Source organism: Pristiophorus japonicus, chromosome 1, assembly GCF_044704955.1.
Source record: "Pristiophorus japonicus isolate sPriJap1 chromosome 1, sPriJap1.hap1, whole genome shotgun sequence".
Lineage (NCBI taxonomy): Eukaryota > Metazoa > Chordata > Chondrichthyes > Pristiophoridae > Pristiophorus > Pristiophorus japonicus.
The window spans coordinates 527,685,817-527,708,222 of record NC_091977.1 but is presented as its reverse complement, the minus strand read 5'-3'; the positions used below and the strand labels follow the sequence as shown (position 1 = coordinate 527,708,222).

Sequence of the window (22,406 nt, the reverse complement as noted above, 5' to 3'; positions counted from 1 at the left end):
GCTAGTCCCCAGCATTAGTTTAGTCGAGGATCTTTTAGAGAATAATGTGAGCGAATGTGAGGTTATTCACTTTGGCGGTAAGAATGACCATGTCTAATCAACGAATGTAAAACCACCTCCCCTTGATATTCAATGCCATTACCGTCACTGAATCTCCCATCTTAACATCCTGGGGCGGGTCACCATTGATCAGAAACTTAAGGGAGCTAGTGACATAAATACTCTGGCCAAAAGAGCAGGTCAGAAGCTGGGAAAGGCAAGGATTAATTAGGGACAGTCAGCACGGATTTGTTAAGGGAAGATTGTCTTTGATTAACCTGATTGAATTTTTTGAGGAGATAACCAGGAGGGCCGAAGAGGGTAGTGCATACGATGTAGTATATAGGGACTTTAGCAAAGCTTTTGATAAGGTCTCACGTGGTAGACTGGTCACGAAGGTTAAAGCCCATGGGACACAGGGCAAAGTGGCAAGTTGGAGCCAAAATTGAATTCGAGGTAGGAAGCAATGGGTAATGGCTATTGGATGTTTTTGTGACTGGAAGGATGCTTCCAGTGGGGTTCTGCAGGGCTCAGTACTGGGTCCCTTGCTTTTCCCAGATTTTTTTTCCCCAATTGGCCTGGGTTTTTATCTGTTTTTCAGCCTCTCAGGAGATCACATGGCTCTGGTTGGGGTGGGGTGTAGAAAGTTTCTGTGCAATGGGTGTCGCAGTTGTGTGGGGCGGACTGGTTGGGCTGGCTGCTCTTTAACTTTCCCCCATTGTTCATTGTTCATCGGTTTATATGTAACCTTCAGGGCTGCTGACCGAGGCCATGTGGCTCTTTGTCGGCCGGCGCGGACATGTTAGGCCGAAATGGCCTCCTTCTGCGCTGTAGATTTCTATGTTTCTATGTTTCTATTCTGTGGCGATTGTCTCACTTCCTGACTTCCCAAAGCCTTTCATAAGAACATAACATAAGAACATAACATAAGAATTAGGAACAGGAGTAGGCCATCTAGCCCCTCGAGCCTGCTCCGCCATTCAAAAAGATCATGGCTGATCTGGCCGTGGACTCAGCTCCACTTACCCGCCCGCTCCCCGTAACCCTTAATTCCCTTATTGGTTAAAAATCTATCTATCTGTGATTTGAATACAGTCAATGAGCTAGCCTCAACTGCTTCCTTGGGCAGAGAATTCCACAGATTCACAACCCTCTGGGAGAAGAAATTCCTTCTCAACTCGGTTTTAAATTGGCTCCCCCATATTTTGAGGCTGTGCCCCCTAGTTCTAGTCTCCCCGATCAGAGGAAACAACCTCTCTGCCTCTATCTTGTCTATCCCTTTCATTATTTTAAATGTTTCTATAAGATCACCGCTCATCCTTCTGAACTCCAATGAGTAAAGACCCAGTCTGCTCAATCTATCATCATAAGGTAACCCCCTCATCTCCGGAATGAGCCTAGTGAATCGTCTCTGTACCCTCTCCAAGGCTAATATATCCTTCCTTAAGTAAGGTGACCAAAACTGCACGCAATACTCCAGGTGCAGCCTCACCAATACCCTGTGCAGTTGCAGCAGGACCTCCCTGCTTTTGTGCTCCATCCCTCTTGCAATGAAGGCCAACATTCCATTTGCCTTCCTGATTATCTGCTGCACCTACAAACTAACTTTTTGGGATTCATGCACAAGGACCCCCAGGTCCCTCTGCACCGCAGCATGTTGTAATTTCTTCCCATTCAAATAATATTCCCTTTTACTGTTTTTCTTTCCAAGGTGGATGACCTCACATTTTCCAACATTGTATTCCATCTGCCAAACCTTAGCCCATTCACTTAACCTATCTAAATCTCTTTGCAGCCTCTGTGTCCTCTACACAACCCGCTTTCCCACTAATCTTTGTGTCATCTGCAAATTTTGTTACACTACACTCTGTCCCCTCTTCCAGGTCACCTATGTATATTGTAAACAGTTGTGGTCCCAGCACCGATCCCTGTGGCACACCACTAACCACCGATTTCCAACCCAAAAAGGACCCATTTATCCCGGCTCTCTGCTTTCTGTTAGCCAGACAATTCTCGATCCATGCTAATACATTTCCTCTGACTCCGCGAACCTTCTACCATCTACAAGGCACAAGTCAGGAGTGTGATGGAATACACACCACTTGCCTAGATGAGTGCAGCTCCAATGACACTCAAGAAGCTCGACACCCTCCAGGACAAAGCCGCCGGCTTGATTGGCACCCCATCCACCACCTTCAACATTCACTCCGTCCATCACTGACACACCATGGCTGTAGTGTGCACTATCTACACTGCAGCACTGCAGCAACTCACCAAGACTTCTTTGACAGCACCTCCCAAGCCCGTGCCCTCTATCACGTAGAAGGACAAGGGCAGCAGGCGCATGGGAACACCATCACCCGCAAGTTCCCCTTCATGTTACAAAACATCCTGACTTGGAAATATATTCCCATTCCTTCATCGTCGCTGGGTCAAAATCCTTCGACTCCCTCTTTAACAGCACTCTGTGCGCTCCTTCACCACACGGACTGCAGCGGTTCAAGAAGGTGCCTCACCACCACCTTCTCAAGGACGATTATGGATGGGCAATAAATGCTGGCCTTGCCAGCGACGTCGACATCACAGAACAAAAAAAAAATAGAAAAACAGAATATATTTTAAATAGTGAAAAACTATTAACTGTTGGTATTCACAGAGATTTAGCTTTCCTCATACAGGAAACGCAGAAAGTTAGCATGCAGGTAAAGCAAGCAATTAGGAAGGCAAATGGCATGTTGACCTTTATTGTAAGGGGGTTGGAGTACAAGAGTAAAGAAGTGTTACTACAATTGTACAAGTTGGGGTACTACTGGAGTACTGTGCACAGTTTTAGTCTCCTTATCTAAGGAAGGACATACATGCCCTACAGTCGGTGCAATGAAGGTTCACCACATAAGTTTCGAAAATCCACAGCCGTATTTTATTGAAACACCCAAAGGACAAGAAAACTAAGATGGGATCGTCCTATACATTTTAAATGATCATTTTTGGCCAAGTAAAATCCTCAGACCAGGCAGGCTGGGAAACGTGTGAGCGGATACAGACATTGTGGAATCTGGCTCACAAGCGAGACAGAGGCACTGGCCAATGGGGGAAAAGTGCATTCTGGCAGGCCAATCAGGGATCAAGTTGGGCCTGAAGCGGGGAAATCCTCATCCAATGGGGACTACCTGGCCCAGTTCAAAAATATGACTCACCCCTAATCAAATTATGAATATGGACCATCATCTACGTAATTAATATGGACAGTGGGCAATAGTCCTAAGATCACTGCAGTGATGGCCCATCAAAGGGGAGGCCCAAACTGATTGACTCCCAGGACTGTTACAATGGACCAGCAGACTTTGAGGCACCAATGTGCACTGAAACAATATACCCCTGTCCTCACACCTACCGGTACCTGTGACATCTTCTGTTTAAATATTCAAAGCTATCTCCCCGCCCAAACTTACACAATGGACCACCAACTGAGTTTGGGCGTGAAAAGGCCAGAACTAAATTGGATACAAATATAGTACGTACGGAACCATGGAGAGAAAAAGAAGCAGCTGGAGCCATAGGAGAAGGAGTCGAGGAGCAGTAGCAGTCACAGACAGACAGAAACCGAGAGAGAACAGAGATGGGCTGTTACCGGCTGGGAAACCTACCATCGAACGGGCCCTGGACTCGACTTGTGTGCAGAATATACAACCCAACTACCGAGAGGCCCAACATCGTCTCAAGAAGCCGAGCCGCACACCGAACAACGCTCCGAGGCCAACCAGCTGAAGAACCGGAGACCGAAGTAACTGGGAGAGCAACATTCACTCCAGCTACCCCGTAAACCAACCATCCTAAGGCTAAAAAAATAACTGTCAAAAAGGGATCGTAAGTATTATCCTGGGGTTTCTTTTCCCAACTGTCAGCCTAGGTCAGTCAGGTAAAAAGGGGGGGTGGGGGTGGTGTTAGAACTGTCTTGTAAAGATAAAATCGTGTAAGGTTTTCGTTGTGTCCGTTTCTTCCCATAGATTTTCATAGTTTATAAGTGTGTGTCAGATATGTGTTTTGATGAAGTTTGACCTCGTTGGAAACTTACCGTAGTTAATAAATTGGACTTACCCTTTTTTTTTTGTTCCAAGGACCACTTGTCTCTGAGTGTTTTGTTTTCCCTTGTCGAAGCTCATAATCCACCAAAATTCTAAGCTTAGAACCAGATAGGGGTGTTAGGGCGCTTCGCAACCGCCAGTTTAGTGGTCAGCGAGCCATAAGCTGCTGGACTGTCCCCTAGAAGGGACAGAGAGGCCCAATACACCAACAGCCACCAAAGGCCCCCATATTTGGGCAGAGCATCCAAGCTAATGTCCTTCCTTACTATTGCATTAATTTCCTCTGTAACCAGCAATGCTATCCCACCTCCTTTTCCTTTCTGTCTATCCTTCCTGAATGTTGAATACCCCTGGATGTTGAGTCCCCAGCCCTGGTCACCCTGGAGCCATGTCTCCGTGATGCCAATTATAACATAATCATTAATTGCTGCTTATGCAGTTAATTCGTCCACCTTATTACAAATACTCCTCGCATTGAGGCACAGAGCCTTCAGGCTTGCCTTTTCAACAAACCTTTGCCCCTTTAGAATTTTGCTGTAATGTGGCCCTTTTTGATTTTTGCCTTGGGTTTCTCTGCCCTCCACTTTTACTATTCTTCTTTCTATCTTTTGCTTCTGCCCCCATTCTACTTCCCTCTGTCTCCCTGCATAGGTTCCCATCCCCCTACCATATTAGTTTAACCCCTCCTCAACAGCACTAGCAAAGACTCCGCCTTGGATATTGGTTCTGGTCCTGCCCAGGTGCAGACTGTCTGGTTTGTACTGATCCCACCTCCCCCAGAACCAGTTCCAATGTCCAAGGAATTTGAATCCCTCTGTTCTGCACCACTCTTCAAGCCACGTATTCATCTGAGCTTTCCTGCGATTCCTACTCTGACTAGCATGTGGCACTGGTAGCAACCCTGAGATTACTAACTTTGAGATCCTACTTTTTTAAATTAACTCCTAGCTCCCTAAATTCACCTTGTAAGACCCCATCCCGTTTTTTACCTGTATCGTTGGTACCTATATGCACCACGACAACTGACTGTTCCCCCTCCCCCTCCAAAATGTCCTGCAACCACTCCGAGACATCCTGGACCTTTGCACCAGGGAGGCAACATATCATCCTGGAGCATGAAACACAAAAAGTTAGTATGCAGGTCCAGCAATTAATCAAGTAGGCAAATGGAATTTTGGCCTTTATTGCAAGGGGGATAGAGTATAAAAGCAGAGACGACCTGCTACAACTGTACAGGGTATTGGTGAGGCCACACCTGGAGTACTGCCTACAGTTTTTGTCTCCTTATTTTAGAAAGGGTATACTTGCATTGGAGGCATTTCAGAGAAGGTTCACTAGGTTAATTCCTGAGATGAAGGGGTTGACTTATGAAGAAAGTTTTAGGTTGGGTCTATACTCACTGGAGTTTAGAAGAATGAGAGGTGATATTATTGAAACATATAAGAGAATAGGTTGCTCGACAAGGTAGATGCAGAGAGGATATTTCCACTCACAGGGGAAACTAAGACTAGGGGTCATAGTTTCGGAATAAGGGGTCGCCCATTTAAAACTGAGATGAGATGCAATTTCTTCTCTCAGTGGGTTGTAATTATGTGGAATTCTCTGCCCAGAGAGCTGTGGAGGCTGGGTCATTGAATATATTTAAGGTGCAGATAGACAGATTTTTGAGCAATAAGGGAGTAAAGGGTTATGGGGAGCGGGCAGGGAAGTGGAGCTGAGTCCATGATCAGATCAGCCATGATCTTATTGAATGGCGGAGCAGGCTCGAGGGGCCAAATGGCCTAATCCTGCTCCAATTTTATTATGTTCTTATGTTCTTATGAGGAGGAATTTCTTCACTCAGAAGGTTGTGAATCTTTGGAATTCTCTACTCCAGAGAGCTGTGGATGCTGAGTCATTGATTATATTCAAGACTGAGATCGTTAGAGTTTTGCGGTCCAGGCGAATTAAGGGATATGGAGATCGGGGAAGCAAAGTGGAATTGAGGTTGAAGATCACCCATGATCTCATTGAATGGCGGAGCAGGCTTGAGGGGCCGTATGGCCTACTTCTGATGCTAACTCTTATAACCTCTCCAATAACCAAGATGTTCCAGCTGCCGTAAGAAGACCGGAATTGTACACAGTATACCAGTAGAGGCTGAATAAGTGCTCGATACAATGGCCCCATTACCCACCCAAAGATTTAAGGTCTATCCCACTCATTGTACATCCTCACTTGCATTCTTTACTGCTGTCAGGGACAAGGGAGAACCAGTGGATGTGGTGTATTTGGACTTTCAAAAGGCTTTTGACAAGGTCCCATACAAGAGATTAGTGTGCAAAATTAAAGCACATGGTATTCAGGGTAATGTATTGACGTGGATAGAAAACTGGTTGGCAGACAGGAATCAAAGGATAGGAATAAACGGGTCCTTTTCAGAATGGCAGGCAGTGACGAGTAGGGTACCGCAAGGTTCAGTGTTGGACCCCCAGCTATTGACAATATACATTAATGATTTAGACGAAGGAATTGAATGTAATATCTCCAAGTTTGCAGATGACACTAAGCTGGGTGGCAGTGTGAGTTGTGAGGAGGATGCTAAGAGGCTGCAGGGTGACTTGGACAGGTTAGGTGAGTGGGCAAATACATGGCAGATGTAGTATAATGTGGATAAAAGTGAGGTTATCCACTTTGGTGGCAAAAACAGGGAGGTGGAATATTATCTGAATGTTGACAGATTAGGAAAAGGAGAGGTGCAATGAGACCTGGGTGTCATGGTACATCAGTCATTGAAAGTTGGCATGCAGGTACAGCAGGCGGTGAAGAAGGCAAATGGCATGTTAACCTTCATAGCGAGAGGATTTGAGTATAGGAGCAGGGAGATCTTACTGCAGTTGTACAGGGCTTTGGTGAGGCCACATCTTGAATATTGTTTTGGTCTCCTAATCTGAGGAAGGATATTCTTGTTATTGAGGGAGTGCAGCGAAGGTTCACCAGAGTGATTCCCAGGATGGCAGGACGGACATATGAAGAAAGACTGGATCAACTAGGCTTATATTCACTGGAATTTAGAAGAATGAGAGGGGATCTCATAGAAACATATAAAATTCTGACGGGATTGGACAGATTAGATGCAGGAAAAATGTTCCAGATGTTGCGGAAGTCCAGAACCAAGGGTCACAGTCTAAGGATAAGGGGTAAGCCATTTAGGACCGAGATGAGGAGAAACTTCTTCACTCAGAGAATTGTTAACCTGTGGAATTCTCTGCCACAGAAAGTTGTTGAGGTTAGTTCGTTAGATATATTCAAAAGGGAGTTCGATGTGGCCCTTACGGCTAAAGGGATCAAGGGGTATGGAGAGAAAGCAGGAAGTTGCATGATCAGCCATGATCTTATTGAATGGTGGTGTCGACTCGAGGGGTCGAATGGCCCATGCCTGCACCTACTTTCTATGTTTCTATGTTTCTCTGTCATGCCATGTTGCTGGCTTCAATAAGCTTACCTCCAGTATCCAAAGGATGATGTACGTGTGGTGCAGAATGATCAAGGGTGCACTGTCGGCAGAGAGTGTCATGCAGAATTTGATAGATACTTGGCTGAGTGAGGTCTAGGAGTGTTTGGCACTGACCAGATGGACTGCAGAGCCTTTTCTGGTTCCGTACTTTCCTATGTTTCTATGAACCACACATTATGAAAGTCAACCAAGCATCTCGGGACAATACATTTCTCAAGGGATAAAAGAGATGCGAAGGTTTTTTACTTTATACGATTGACAAAAGAGAAAGAAAGACTTGCATTTCTATAGCGCCTTTCACATCCTCAGGGCATCTCAAAGCTCTTTACAGTCAATGAAGTGCTTTTTGCAGTGTAGTTATGATTGTAATATATGAAACACAACAGCCAAATTGCACTCAGCAAGCTCCCACAAATAGCAATGTGATAATTACCAGATAATCTGTATTAGTGATGTTGTTTGAGGGATAAATATTGGCCAGGACACCAGGGATAACTCGCCTGCTCTTCTTCGAAATTGTGCCGTGGGATCTTTTACGCCCACCTGAGAGAGCAGACGTGGCCTCGGTTTAGCGTCTCATCCGAAAGACAGCACCTCCGAAGTGCAGCACTCCTTCAGTACTGCACTGGGAGTGTCAGCCTAAATTTTTGTGCTCAAGTATCTACAGTGGAACTTGAACCCACGGCCTTCCACTGAGCCTCGGTTGACACATGAGGTGCCACCTACAAAAAGGAGATGGAACATTTCTTGTTAATTTTTTGACAGGCATTTGTGGTGGGAAACCTCTGGGTCCTGCAGAATCGGTAGGCAGGCTAAATGGCTCTTCACTTGATGTTTTAAAAAAACATCTATTTGCTGCTTAAGTTAAATTAGTGGTGTGGGGTCAGGTGGTACAAGTACATTTCATCAATGGCTGAATCACCACCTGCTTTGTGCCCTGAGCTGTGAGTTGAATTGCGATGTTATCTGGCTCTGGTTCGCAATGAGCCTGCATTGTCTAACCACCATGTTGGAGATTTGGCGCCCACAAAGTGCCCGAGAAACAAGGCACGGTGCCATCAAATTTCTCGGCCATCATTTCCAAATTGACCAGTTGCATCCTTTAACCGATAAGGGGTTATGGGGAGCGGGCAGGGAAGTGGACCTGAGTCCATAATCAGATCAGCCATGATCGTATTAAATGGCGGAGCAGGCTCGAGGGGCCATGTGGCCTACTCCTGCTCCTATTTCTTATGTTCTTATGTTCTTAATCACCAGCTGCCATGCAGCCCAATGAAGGCTTCTCAAATTATATTACTGCGGCAATACACAGATGTACATAACTTCTCTTTTGACAGGATATATTGAACATCTGATGTAAAATAAGAAATAGCTGACAGCGACTCTAACAGTGATTCAACATTGGGGCCTTGCCAAGGCTCATTAATTATTTCAACTCATGTTCGTCAGCAACATAAGAACTTCTCGATTTAAGTCCAGTATAATAATTTACTGCCGGTTGTCTGTTATTTCTTTTGATGAAAACCAGGGTAATAGATTGGAGAAAAGCTGATTTTGAGGAGCTCAGAATAGAACTTGAGAAAATAAAATGGGCAACAATATTGGCAAACAACAATGTAGAACAACAATGGGAAGCATTTCAAACAGTGTTCAACAGAGGGCAGGAACAATACATTCCACTAAAAGGAAAGAACAAGCTGAACACTAATGAAACTCCATGGATGAATCATCATCATCGAAGGCAGTCCCTCGGAATCGAGGAATACTTGCTCCCACTCTTGAAATGAGTCCTTCGGTGGCTGAACAGTCCAATACAAGAACCACAGTCCCTGTCACAGGTGGGACAGATAGTCGTTGAGGGAAAGGGTGGATGGGGAGTCTGGTTTGCCACACGCTCATTCCGCTGCCTGCGCTTGATTTTTGCATGCTCTCGGCGATGAGACTCAAGGTGCTAAGCGCCCTCCCGGATGCACTTCCTCCACTTAGGGCAGTCTTTGGCCAGGGACTCCCAGGTGTCAGTGGGGATGTTGCACTTTATCAGGGAGGCTTTGAGGGTGTCCTTGCAATGTTTCCTCTGCCCTTTGGCTTGTTTGCCGTGAAGGAGTTCCGAGTAGAGCGCTTGCTTTGGGAGTCTCATGTCTGGCATACGAACAATGTGGCCTGCCCAGTGGAGCTGATCAAGTGTGGTCAGTGCTTCAATGCTGGGGATGTTGGCCTGGTCGAGGACACTAATGTTGGTGTGTCTGTCTTCCCAGGGGATTTGCCAGTTTAATCTAGCCAATTCACACCTCATACCATCAAAGTTACCTTTCCTTAAGTTCAGGACTCTAGTTTCTGAATTAACTTTGTCACTCTCCATCTTAATAAAGAATTCTACCATATTATGGTCACTCTTCCCCAAGTGGCCTCGCACAACAAGATTGCTAATTAGTCCCTTCTCATTACACATCACCCAGTCTAGGATGGCCAGCTCTCTGATTGGTTCCTCGACATATTGATCGAGAAAACCATCCCTAATACATTCCAGGAAATCCTCCTCCACCGCATTGCTACCAGTTAGGTTAGGCCAATCAATATGTAGATTAAAGTCGCCCATGATTACTTCTGTACCTTTACTGCACACATCCCTTATTTCTTGCTTAATGTTGTCCCCAAGCTCACTGCTACTATTTGGTGGCTTGTACACAACTCCAACTTGCGTTTTCTGCCCTTTGGTATTCCATAGCTCCACCCATACTGATTCCACATCATCCAAGCTAATGTCCTTCCTTACAATTGCATTAATTTCCTCTTTAACCAGCAACACCACCCCACCTCCTTTTCCTTTCTGTGTATCCTTCCTAAATGCTGAGTACCCCTGGATGTTGAATTCCCAGCCTTGATCACCCTGGAGCCATGTCTCCGTGATGCCAATCACATCATACCCGTTAACTGCTATCTGCGTAGTTAATTCGTCCACCTTATTACGAATACTCCTCGCATTGAGGCACAGAGCCTTCTGACTTGTCTTTTTAACACACTTTGACCCTTTAGAATTCTGCTGTAAAGTGGCCCTTTTTGTTTTTTGTCTTGGGTTTCTCTGCCCTCCACTTTTACTATTCTCCTTTCTATCTTCTGCTTCTGCCTCCATTTATTTCCTCTGTCTCCCTGCATCGGTTCCCATCCCCCTGCCATGTTAGTTTAACTCCTCCCCAACAGCACTAGCAAATACTTCCCCTAGGACATTGGCTCCGGTCCTGCCCAGGTGCAGACCGTCCAGTTTGTACTGGTCCCACCTCCCCCAGAACCAGTTCCAATGTCCCAGGAATTTGAATACTTCCCTTCTGCACCACTGCTCATTATCTATTATTGTTATGTTTTTAGTGTCTTCTACCATGAAGACTGCTACAATATATTTGTTCAAAGTCACTGCCATTTCTCTGTACCCCATTATTTATTCCCAAGTCTTATGCTGTAAAGAACCAACATTTACTTTAACTACTCTCTTCCTTTTTATATACTTGTAGAAGCTCTTATTATCTGTTTTTATATTTCTTCCAAGTTTACTCTCATAATCTACTTTCTGTCTCTTTATTATATTTTTAGTTGTCCTTTGATGGTTTTTAAAGATTTCCCAATCCTCTGGCCTCCCACTAATCTTGGCAACATTGTATTCCTTTGTTTTCAATTTGATACCATCCTTTATTTCCTTAGTTAGCCACAGATGGTTCTCCCTTCTCTTAAAAGCTTTCCTTCTCACTGGAATATATTTTTGTTGAGAGTTATGAAATATCTCCTTAAATGTCTGCCACTGCCTTCATACCTTTGTAATCTGCTTTATTTAAGATCAGGACACTGGTTTAAGATCCAAATTTCTCACCCTCCAACTGAGTCATGCTATGATCACTCTTTCCGAGAGGATCCTTTAATATGAGATCATTTATTAATCCTGTTAATTTTGGCAGGAAGAATAGGGAGGTCACTTATTACTTGGAGGGCGAGAGTCTAGGTGCAGTAGAGGAACAATGGGGTCTTGGAGTACAAATACACACATCGCTAACAGTTGCAATACAGGTTGGCAAGACCATAAAAAAGCAAACCAAGCACTAGAGTTTATTTCTAGAGGTATGGAAGTGCAAAGTCGGGAAGTTATGCTGAACATGTATTGAACCTTGGTTAGAGCACACTTAGAGTGCTGCGTACAGTTCTGGTCGCCATATTATAAAAAGGATATAGAGGCACTGGAGAGGGCGCAGAGAAGATTTACAAGGATGATACCAGAAATCCGAGGGTATACATATCAGGAAAGGTTGAACAGGCTGGGTCTCTACTCCCTTGAAAAATAAGGCCGAGGGGTGACCTAATAGAGCTCTTTAAATTCATGAAAGGTTTTGATAGAACGGATACAGAGAGAATGTTTGCACTTGTGGGGAAGAGCATAACTAGAGGTCATCAATATAAGTGAGTTATCAAGAAATCGCATAGGGAATTCAGAAGAAACGTCTTTACCCAAAGAGTGGTGAGAATGTGGAACTCACTACCACAGGTCGAAGTGAATAGTATCGATGCATTTAAGGGGAGGCTAGACAAGCATATGAGGGCGAAGGGAATAGAGGGTTATGCTGATAGATTTAGATGAGGAAAGACTGGAGGAGGCTCGAGTGGAGCATAAACGCCGGCATGGACTGGTTGGGCCGAATGGCCTGTTTCTGTGTCATCTATCCTATGTAATGCTATGTAGTGTTCATCAACATCATTTGAACATCTTGATTTAAGTCCAGTATAATAATTCACTGCTGGTTGCCTGTTGTTTTTTTAACTGTTCATATAGAAGTAAAAACCATGATTCATTTTGATTATTCAATGATCACTTCAAGGACTGATTTTCTAATCCATTAGTTCCTCACAGGGAGCCACAGTTAATGCTCTGAAGATTGTACATTTTCACTTTAGCTAATGTTCTATTTCTGTCTCTCATCAGTCTCTCATCCTACAAATCCCACTACGACAGGTGCACCAACATCAGCGTCCTCATTCAGGCTAACATCCCCAGCATTGAAGCACTGACCACACCCGGCAGGCCACATAGTTCACATGCCAGACACGAGACTCCCAAAGCAAGCGCTCTACTCAGAGCTCCTTCACGACAAACGAGTCAAAGGTGGGCAGCGGAAACGCTACAAGGACACCCTCAAAGCCTCCCTGATAAACTGACACCTGGGAATCCCTGGCCAAAGAACGCCCTAAGTGGAGGAAGTGCATCTGAGAGGGCGCTGAGCACCTCGAGTCTCAACGCTGAGAGCATGCAGAAATCAAGCGCAGGCAGCGGAAAGAGTGTGCGGCAAACCTGTCCCACCCATCCCTTCCCTCAACGACTATCTGTCCCACCTGTGACAGAGTCTGTGGCTCTCGTATTGAACTATTCAGCCACTAAAGAATTCACTTCAGGAATGGAAGCAAGTCTTCCTCGATTCCAAGGGACTGCCTACGATGATGATGATGATGAAACAGAAACACACTTTGAGATTGTCACTTTAAAAATTGAGTGAAGTCGGAGCTTTTTACTTTGTTAAATTTAGGGTTGAGGTTACTTGCCACCGTTAAAGAAAGAAAGACTTGCATTTCTATAACGCCTTTCACAAGCTATGGACCTCCCAATGTGTTTTAAAGCCAATGATGTGCTTTTGAAATGTAGTCACTAATGTAATTGTAATGTTGGAAATGCAACAGCCAATTTGCACACAGCAAGCTCCCACAATCAGCAACGTGATAACGTCCAGATGTTTTAGTGATGTTGATTGAGAGATGAAAATAGAGCCTTGGGATCTTTTGCGTCCACCTGAAAGAGCAGAGACATTACGACACATCTACCCTGTTTGACATATCATTCAAAAGATGGGTACCATTATCAAAATGATCAGTTTACAATTAACATAGGCCTAGATATTCGGGTCATTTGCGCTTCACCTTAGCACCCTTGGAGGGGGGGGGGGGGGGCGCTAACGAGGTGCAATTGACTTCTCGCCCAGGCACGGCACCGCTAACGACTCCTGCTAAATTCGGCGGGAGTTCAGCAGCGGCGGTAACCTGTAGCACCACCGCTCCACTGCGTTGACAATGTTGATGTCGTCACCGTGCACAGTGCCCCGTTTGCACCGCGGACCCTAAATTGGGTACGGCCCCCGAAGCTGCGCGGGTGATGACAGCGACGGGTTCACCGACCCATTCCGAGTGGACGGTCGCTCGTGGGGCGCAAGTTAAAGGGGAGGTGTGGTGCTTTAAAAAAAAATTCCACCGATGTCCACAATCTATCTGAGCATCGCAATTGTCTTTACAAAGACTTTTTTTGAAAGATTGATCTTTCACTTGGCCCTTCTGATTAAAATAGATGAGCAGCTTATATATCATTGCTAAAAAAAAAAGGATTGTCTATTTGTTGGCGCTTTGAATGCAGGGTCCGTGCCCCGATTGGTCAGCCCACCCCGTTGGTCGAGCTAGGACCCTTTCGTTACTGCAGAGTTTGTAGGTTGTGCCCTTGCCTTTAATTCAGGGAAGAGACCCTAGTACGTGACAGCGCTACGCGGTCCAGTGCGTAGTGACTCGCTCTTGACATGTCCGTCCCATCAGGGCCCCAGAAAGAAAGTGGAGCTTGTTATTTAGCACTCCATTTCCTTTCATAGAAACATAGAAACATGGAAAATAGGTGCAGGAGTAGAGCATTCGGCCCTTCGAACCTGCACCACCATTCAATAAGATCATGGCTGATCATTCACCTCAGTACCCCTTTCCTGCTTTCTCTCCATACCCCTTAATCCCTTTAGCCGTAAAGGTCATATCTAAGTCCCTCTTGAGGCATAACCCCAATTTCTCACTGTCCTCTGATTAAAATAGTTGAACAGCTTATATATCGTTTCTAAAAAAAAATGGATGCGCTTATTTGTACTGACTGAATTGCAGCCGTTTCTCTGATTGGCTCTACATTATCACATGACCTATTGCTGATTGGTCCCTTGGAGGATAAGCCACACACTGAAGTTTCTCTGGAATGTGTAACTGGAACCGCCCAGCCTAACTTTGCACATTGTAACATGATCCATTTGGACTTCAGAAGTCAGAACGGACACATCCCTCCCCCAGCTGAAGTCCCTCCTTACTCCAGCACAAGTGCATTCATAGAAACATAGAAACATAGAAAATAGGTGCAGGAGTAGGCCATTCAGCCCTTCTAGCCTGCACCGCAATTCAATGAGTTCATGGCTGAACATGAAACTTCAGTACCCCATTCCTGCTTTCTCGCCATACCCCTTGATCCCCCAAGTAGTAAGGACTTCATCGAGCTCCCTTTTGAATATATTTAGTGAATTGGCCTCAACTACTTTCTGTGGCAGAGAATTCCACAGGTTCACCACTCTCTGGGTGAAGAAGTCCTCCCCAAGCCGAAGTCCCTTACCCAACACCCCCGCCCCCCTCCCCCCGTCTCCCGCGCTTCCATAGATGCGGCATTGTGTGCGGTTTGTTATCAGTTATTGGGAATGATGCGCCAGTGTTGTGACTTCCGGATTTCATCCACTCCAACGATTTCGGGTATGGCTGTAAAGGGGGTTGGAAGAACGTGATTTGTCTTTCCTAAATTCTCTTTCTTCTCCCCCCGCCCCCCCACCTTGTCTCTCTCCCCCTCCCCCCCCCCAAACAGGCTCTCTCTCCCCCCCGCAAACAGGTTCTCTCTCCCCCCCCGCAAACAGGCTTTCTCTCCCCACCTCCCCCCCCCCCAAACAGGCTCTCCCCAACCCCCACCCCCAAACAGGCTCTCTCTCCACCCCCCCACAAACAGGCTCTCTCCCCGCCCCCCCAAACAGGTTCTCTCTCCCCCCCCAAAACAGGCTCTCTCTCCACCCACCCAAACAAACTCTCTCTCCTGCCCTCCACCACCAACCAGGCTCGCTCTCTTACCACCACCCCCCCAAACAGGCTCTCTCTCCCCCCCCAAACAGGATCTCTCTCCCCCCCCCCACAAACAGGCTCTCTCTCCACCCCCCCAAACAGGTTCTCCCTCCCCCCCCTCCGCAAACAGGCTCTCTCTCCCTCCCCCCCCTCCGCAAACAGGCTCTCTCTCTCCCCCCGCCAAACAGGCTCTCTCTCCCCACCACCACACACCCCCCGCAAACGACCAGGCTCTCTCACTCCCCAGTCACCCGCCGGCTCTCTCTGCCCGCTCTCTCTCCCCGGCACAGGGCTCGGCGGCCGACGGCTCAAGAGACGCATGCGCAAAGGCACGAGTTAGGACAAATAGTCACTCCAAAAAAGAAATCAAATAGCTGCAAATAATAAATTAGATTTTCTGGTCCCATTTGATTGGGCACATGTCCAGTGGGCAGGACTTCCACCCACCCCGAGGATTGCCTCATGCTCTTCCTCTCTAAATATAAGATAGTCTCTAATGAATCCAATAAGGAATTCAGGATTCATTTCTTTACCTAGAGGGTAGTTGGAATGTGGAACTTGCTACCACAGGGTGTGGCTGAGATGAATAGCACAGATACATTTAAGGGGAAGCTCGATCAGCACATGAGGGAGAAAGGAATAGAGGGATATGCTGATCAGGTGAGATGAAGTCGGGTGGGAGGAGCATGTATGGAGCAGAAACACCGGCATAGACCAGTTGGGCCGAATGGTCTGTTTCTGTGCTGTAACTACTGTGTAAATACATTGAAAGATCTGCTGCTGAAAATATACTGAAAATCTTTCTATCGCTTTGGATCAGTTCTGGGCACCAATCCTTAGGAAGGATATATTGGCCTCGGAGGGAGTGCAAAGTAGGGTTATTAGAATGATACTCGATTTCAAGGGTTAAGAGCAGACATTACACAAATTAAGGTATTCCCTGGAGTTTAGAAGGCTATGGGGTGATCTGATCGAAGTTTTCAGGATATTAAGGGGAACAGATAGGATAGATAGAGAGAAACTATTTCTGCTGGTTGGGGATTCTAGGACTAGGGGGTAATTAGAGCGAGCCCTTCAGTGAAATTAGGAAACATTTCTACGCACAGAGGGCGAGAAATTGGGTGCATTCATGCATCCAGTGAGCGCCCCGTTAACGACTCTCACCTCATTGGATGGAGGTTTAGCGGCAGCACTACCTGCGCCCAGAGATCACGATGGCACAGGCACGAGCGTCACCCACTTTAGCGACCCTGTCCCGAAATTGACTTTTGCCCCCCTGTAGCAGCGCCGGGCGAAAACACCGGCAGCTGCAGGAAGCGCGGGTTGGGCGGCCGGCCATTTCCGGGGCGATGATTAAAGGCGAGGTGGCCGAGTGAAAAATAAAAAAAATCACTTAGCTTCTTGTTGCCGCACCTGATCGAATTTCTTTGCGGGGTCCGTGCCGTGATCGCTCAGCCCGGCACTCTGATTGCACGGCAACCCCACTCAATGGTGGTCCAGGTAGGTCCCTTTAGCTTCTGCAGAGTGGCAGCGTGGACCGTACCCTTGCATTGAGGGTAGGGCCCCTCGGACACGGCAGCGCTGCCGGCCCAGTGCGTAGTGCTGTTGAGGTGTCTGTCCCGTTAGCCCACCCAGGAAAGAGATGCCTTTTTGTCAAAGAGAAGGAACTGTGTTGGAGTTTCACTCAACGTTCAGAAGCAGCAGCAAGTAAGGTTACTAATCTTCAGAAAAAGCACAGAAGAAGACCATGAACTAAAAATTGATCACTACCAGCTTTTGGAATTAAGCTGGACAATTAAGGACATCCTGTGGTCGGGAACCAAAACTGACTTCAAGCATAACAGCAATGGAGTTGTTATGTGAGGCTCCGAACTTGATTGACCAGGGTAGGGAAAACAAGCCTATTGGAGATATCGAGTCTGTAAGAAGACTGCACAACAAAGGACCCTACGAAATACACATTTTTGGATAACAGAGCATTCAGAATAAGGAAATATCTTTTGCATTGTCGACTCTGTGTGCAAATTAGTAGCCATTCAAACTGATCGCCACAGCCAGTTATACAAATCACCACAGCGATAATCAGATCTCGGCCCAGCGGGAAACTTATTCATGCTATGGATATAAATATACGAACTAGAATCAGCACAGCAGAAGAAGGACAGGAAGACAGAAGAAGAGCAGGCAACACAGGAAGGAACAGCAAGCAGGTACAGAAGGAAAGGAACAGAAGCTGCAGGGAATGGCCAGAAGACGAACCAACAGGTCACAGAGTCAACGACCATGATTGTATGTCTAAAGTCAAATTTCTCTCAGCAGTCTTGTCCTGTAGCTTTTAGTCGTTTTTTTGTTGCATAATAAAACGGACACTGGGTTAAGCCTAAATCTTGTGCCACGTGTTGTCCTTTCCCCACGATAAATTCTGAGGTAGAGTGAAAAACAAAGACTCCACAGATTCATTAATACTAGTCAGAATTCATAAGGATTTGAATTGGTCCCTCACAAAAATATACGGCTCTTGTTCATGACAAAGTAAATAAGGAGAAAATGTTTCTTCTGGCAGAAGAGTCAGTAACCACAGAACACAGATATAAGACCATTGGCAAAAAAAACCAGGAGGGGAGATGAGGAGAAATTCTTTGAAATCATTATGATCTGGAACGCGCTGCCTGAAAGTTCGGTGGAAACATATTCAATAGCATCTCTCAAAAAGGGAATTGGATAACTACTTGCAAAGGAAAAAAATGCAGGGGCTATGTGGAAAGAGCAGGGCAGTGAGGAGCACGAATTGGATCGCTCTTTCAAAGAGCCGGCACAGGCACAATGGGCCGAATGGTCTCCTTCTGTGCTTCATCATTCTATGATAATTGTTGATCGCAGAATTGATGCTGTGCTGTTCTGATTCGATGACTAAATATGCATCATCATTCTTAGAAGCGCATTCAGCAAGTTTTCTTTCAGTGACGTTGCACGTTGTGCCTTTTCGACTAGATTTTCGGGCTTTAGCGATTTCGCCCAATTCTGGACGCAAATTGCAGTGTAATGGAAAATTTTGCGCTGGGTTAGCTTTAGCGCCAGAACTCGCAACTTTTGCCGACTGAAAGTTCACGAGCAGCGTTAGCGCTAACTCCGGCGCTACAAAAATCGGTCGTTCTGTTTGTGCGCAATTTTTTTTTTCTTCCCGCGCTCCTGGTGTGCTGCCTGATCGCAAACGCTACTGCAGGGCGCAGCCGCGTGCATGAGCAGTACACCCGGGGCTGAATCGGCCATTTTAGTTTGGGATTATCATTATGGAGGACGACGATTCCAGACAGCGATTCAGCCACAAGGTTAATGAAGCTCGAGTGGGGGTTGTGGAGAGAAGATGGCAGGAGTTGTACTTTCGGGGTGGATCTAGACCACTTCCATTGATATTCAAGAGGATCTGGAGGTAAGTTACTGAGGAGGTCTCTGCCTCAGACACTGGTCAGGACTGGAATACAGTGCAGAAAGAAGTTTAATGATCTGACAAGGATCATCAGAGTGAGTACAACTTTAATTCATGTACTCCTTCATTACTTCAATTATAAATAGAAACATAGAAACATAGAAACATAGAAAATAGGTGCAGGAATAGGCCATTCGGCCGTTCTAGCCTGCACCGCCATTCAATGAGTTCATGGCTGAACATGCAACTTCAGTACCCCATTCCTGCTTTCTCACCATACCCCTTGATTCCCCTAGTAGTAAGGACTTCATCTAACTCCTTTTTGAATATATTTAATGAATTGGCCTCAACTACTTTCTGTGGTAGAGAATTCCACAGGTTCACCACTCTCTGGGTGAAGAAATTCCCCCTTATCCTTAGACTGTGTCCCCTGGTTCTGGACTTCCCCAACATTGGGAACATTCTTCCTGCATCTAACCTGTCTAACCCCGTCAGAATTTCAAACGTTTCTATGAGGTCCCCTCTCATTCTTCTGAACTCCAGTGAATACAAGCCCAGTTGATCCAGTCTTTCTTGATATGTCAGTCCCGCCATCCCGGGAATCAGTCTGGTGAACCTTCGCTGCACTCCCTCAATAGCAAGAATGTCCTTCCTCAGGTTAGGAGACCAAAACTGTGCACAATACTCCAGGTGTGGCCTCACCAAGGCCCTGTACAATTGTAGCAACACCTCCCTGCCCCTGTACTCAAATCCCCTCGCTATGAAGGCCAACATGCCATTTGCTTTCTTAACAGCCAGCTGTACCTGCATGCCAACCTTCAATGACTGATGTACCATGACACCCAGGTCTCTTTGCACCTCCCCTTTTCCTAATCTGTCACCATTCAGATAATAGTCTGTCTCTCTGTTTTTACCACCAAAGTGGATAACCTCACATTTATCCACATTATACTTCATCTGCCATGCATTTGCCCATTCACCTAACCTATCCAAGTCGCTCTGCAGCCTCATAGCATCCTCCTCGCAGCTCACACTGCCACCCAACTTAGTGTCATCCGCAAATTTAGAGATGCTACATTTAATCCCCTCGTCTAAATCATTAATGTACAGTGTAAACAGCTGGGGCCCCAGCACAGAACCTTGCGGTACCCCACTAGTCACTGCCTGCCATTCTGAAAAGTCCCCATTTACTCCTACTCTTTGCTTCCTGTCTGACAACCAGTTCTCAATCCATGTCAGCACACTACCCCCAATCTCATGTGCTTTAACTTTGCACATTAATCTCTTGTGTGGGACCTTGTCGAAAGCCTTCTGAAAGTCCAAATATACCACATCAACTGGTTCTCCCTTGTCCACTCTACTGGAAACATCCTCAAAAAATTCCAGAAGATTTGTCAAGCATGATTTCCCTTTCACAAATCCATGCTGACTTGGACCTATCATATTACCTCTTTCCAAATGCATTGCTATGACATCCTTAATAATTGATTCCATCATTTTACCCACTACCGATGTCAGGCTGACCGGTCTATAATTCCCTGTTTTCTCTCTCCCTCCTATTTTAAAAAGTGGGGTTACATCTGACACACTATTTGTTCTCATGCTGTTGGTGGCCCTCAGCAATCTGTGGGTTGCCTCCTAAAATGCATGACACATAGGTAGGCTTAGTTCAGCACCCTATTTGCCATGAATAATCTTTACACATTATCAAGATTGCTTTCTGAGATCTCATAAGATGTCTCTGCACTTCGATGTTCTCCTGATGCAACTTCCAAGTCATTAAACAGAGGACTGTATTACATTCACACAGTATGGTATACGTGCTTTGGTGGCTATCTGGTGCCACAAGGGCAGATGGGCCCTCTGGTAACCATTCCCATTTTCATCTTTGCAGGCAAAGAAGTCTCATAATCGGCACCAGCAAGCGAGATCAGGTGGTGGTTCGCCTCAGAGCCTGCCACTCACGGACATCGAGGAGCGAGTGGCAGGCCTCATCAGCATCTCAGGTCGGGCAACTGCCAATGGGGGCGCTGTCCCCATTCGGAAAATTAGGGTAAGTCCTGCACACTCCCTGGGTTAGGTTGGGGCAATGTGATACATTGTCTGTGGACTAGATTTGGGGCAATGTCATGCTGTGTCTATGGACTACGGTTGAGGCAATGTCATGCAGTGTCTGTGGACTAGGGTTGGGGTAATGTGATATAGTGTCTGTGGACTAGGGTTGGGCAATGTCATGCAGTGTCTGTGGCCTAGGGTTGGGGCAATGTCATGCAGTGTCTGTGGACTACTTGTAAAGGAGTAGCGGAGATCCTTTTGATAGATCCCACGCATCCCCGGGAGAAGGGTCTTCATGGGCCCAAGTTTCCACAGGATAAAAAACGGGCGCCCCTCCAAGCTGGGCGCCCGTTTTTCGCGCCTAAAACGGCGGCAGAAAAAAAACGCGCTATTCTCGAGAGCTTTGCAGCTCCTTGTCTGTTTGACGCGGCGCCCAGGGGGGCGGAGCCTACACTCGCGCCGATTTTGTAAGTGGGAGGGGGCGGGTACTATTTAAATTAGTTTTTTTCCTGCCGGCAACGCTGCGCGTGCGCATTGCAGCGTTCGCGCATGCTCAGTGTGAAGAAAACATTGCCACTCGGCCATTTCTGTAGTTCTTTGTAGCTGTTTAATTTTTGAACATTTTTTAATAAAAGCACATTGCCATCAGCACATCAGCACTGAGGCTTCCCTTCTCATTGTCTCCTTCCCCTCCCTCCCCTCCGCAGCAACAAGCCGCTGTCTCCTTCCCCTCCCTCCCCTCCACGGCAACAAGCCGCTGTCTCCTTCCCCTCCCTCCCCTCCCTCCACGGCAACAAGCCGCTTTCTCCTTCCCCTCCCTCCCCTCCACGGCAACAAGCCGCTGTCTCCTTCCCCTCCCTCCCCTCCCTCCACGGCAACAAGCCGCTGTCTCCTTCCCCTCCCTCCCCTCCACGGCAACAAGCCGCTGTCTCCTTCCCCTCCCTCCCCTCCGCGGCAACAAACCGCTGTCTCCTCCCCCTCCCTCTCCTCCACGGCAACAAACCGCTGTCTCCTTCCCCTCCCTCCCCTCCACGGCAACAAGCCGCTGTCTCCTTCCCCTCCCTCCCCTCCACGGCAACAAGCCGCTGTCTCCTTCCCCTCCCTCCCCTCCCTCCACGGCAACAAGTCGCTGTCTCCTTCCCCTCCCTCCCTCCCCTGCGCGGCAACAAGCCGCTGTCTCCTTCCCCTCCCTCCCTCCCCTGCGCGGCAACAAACGGCGGTTTCCTTCGAACGATGGCTGAAGCACTTTCACACAGGTAGGAAGATGGTTTATTTAATCTTTTCTTTGCTTATAAATGTTTATTCAGGTTGGATTTATTTGTTTAATATTTGTAGAAGTATAAATAAGGATTGATTGTAGAATTTAATGACTTCCCTTCCCCCC

General features: G+C 46.6%; 1 long non-coding RNA gene across 1 annotated transcript in view; it reads left to right on the top strand.

Moving 5' to 3' along the window:
* The window catches only part of LOC139260616 (uncharacterized), a 41,690-nt gene that overhangs the window by 961 nt on the left and 18,323 nt on the right, over window positions 1–22,406 (top strand). The window contains exon 2 of the long non-coding RNA XR_011592822.1: window positions 20,862–21,020. This is a non-coding gene — a long non-coding RNA (uncharacterized lncRNA). The remainder of the gene's footprint in view (window positions 1–20,861; window positions 21,021–22,406) is intronic.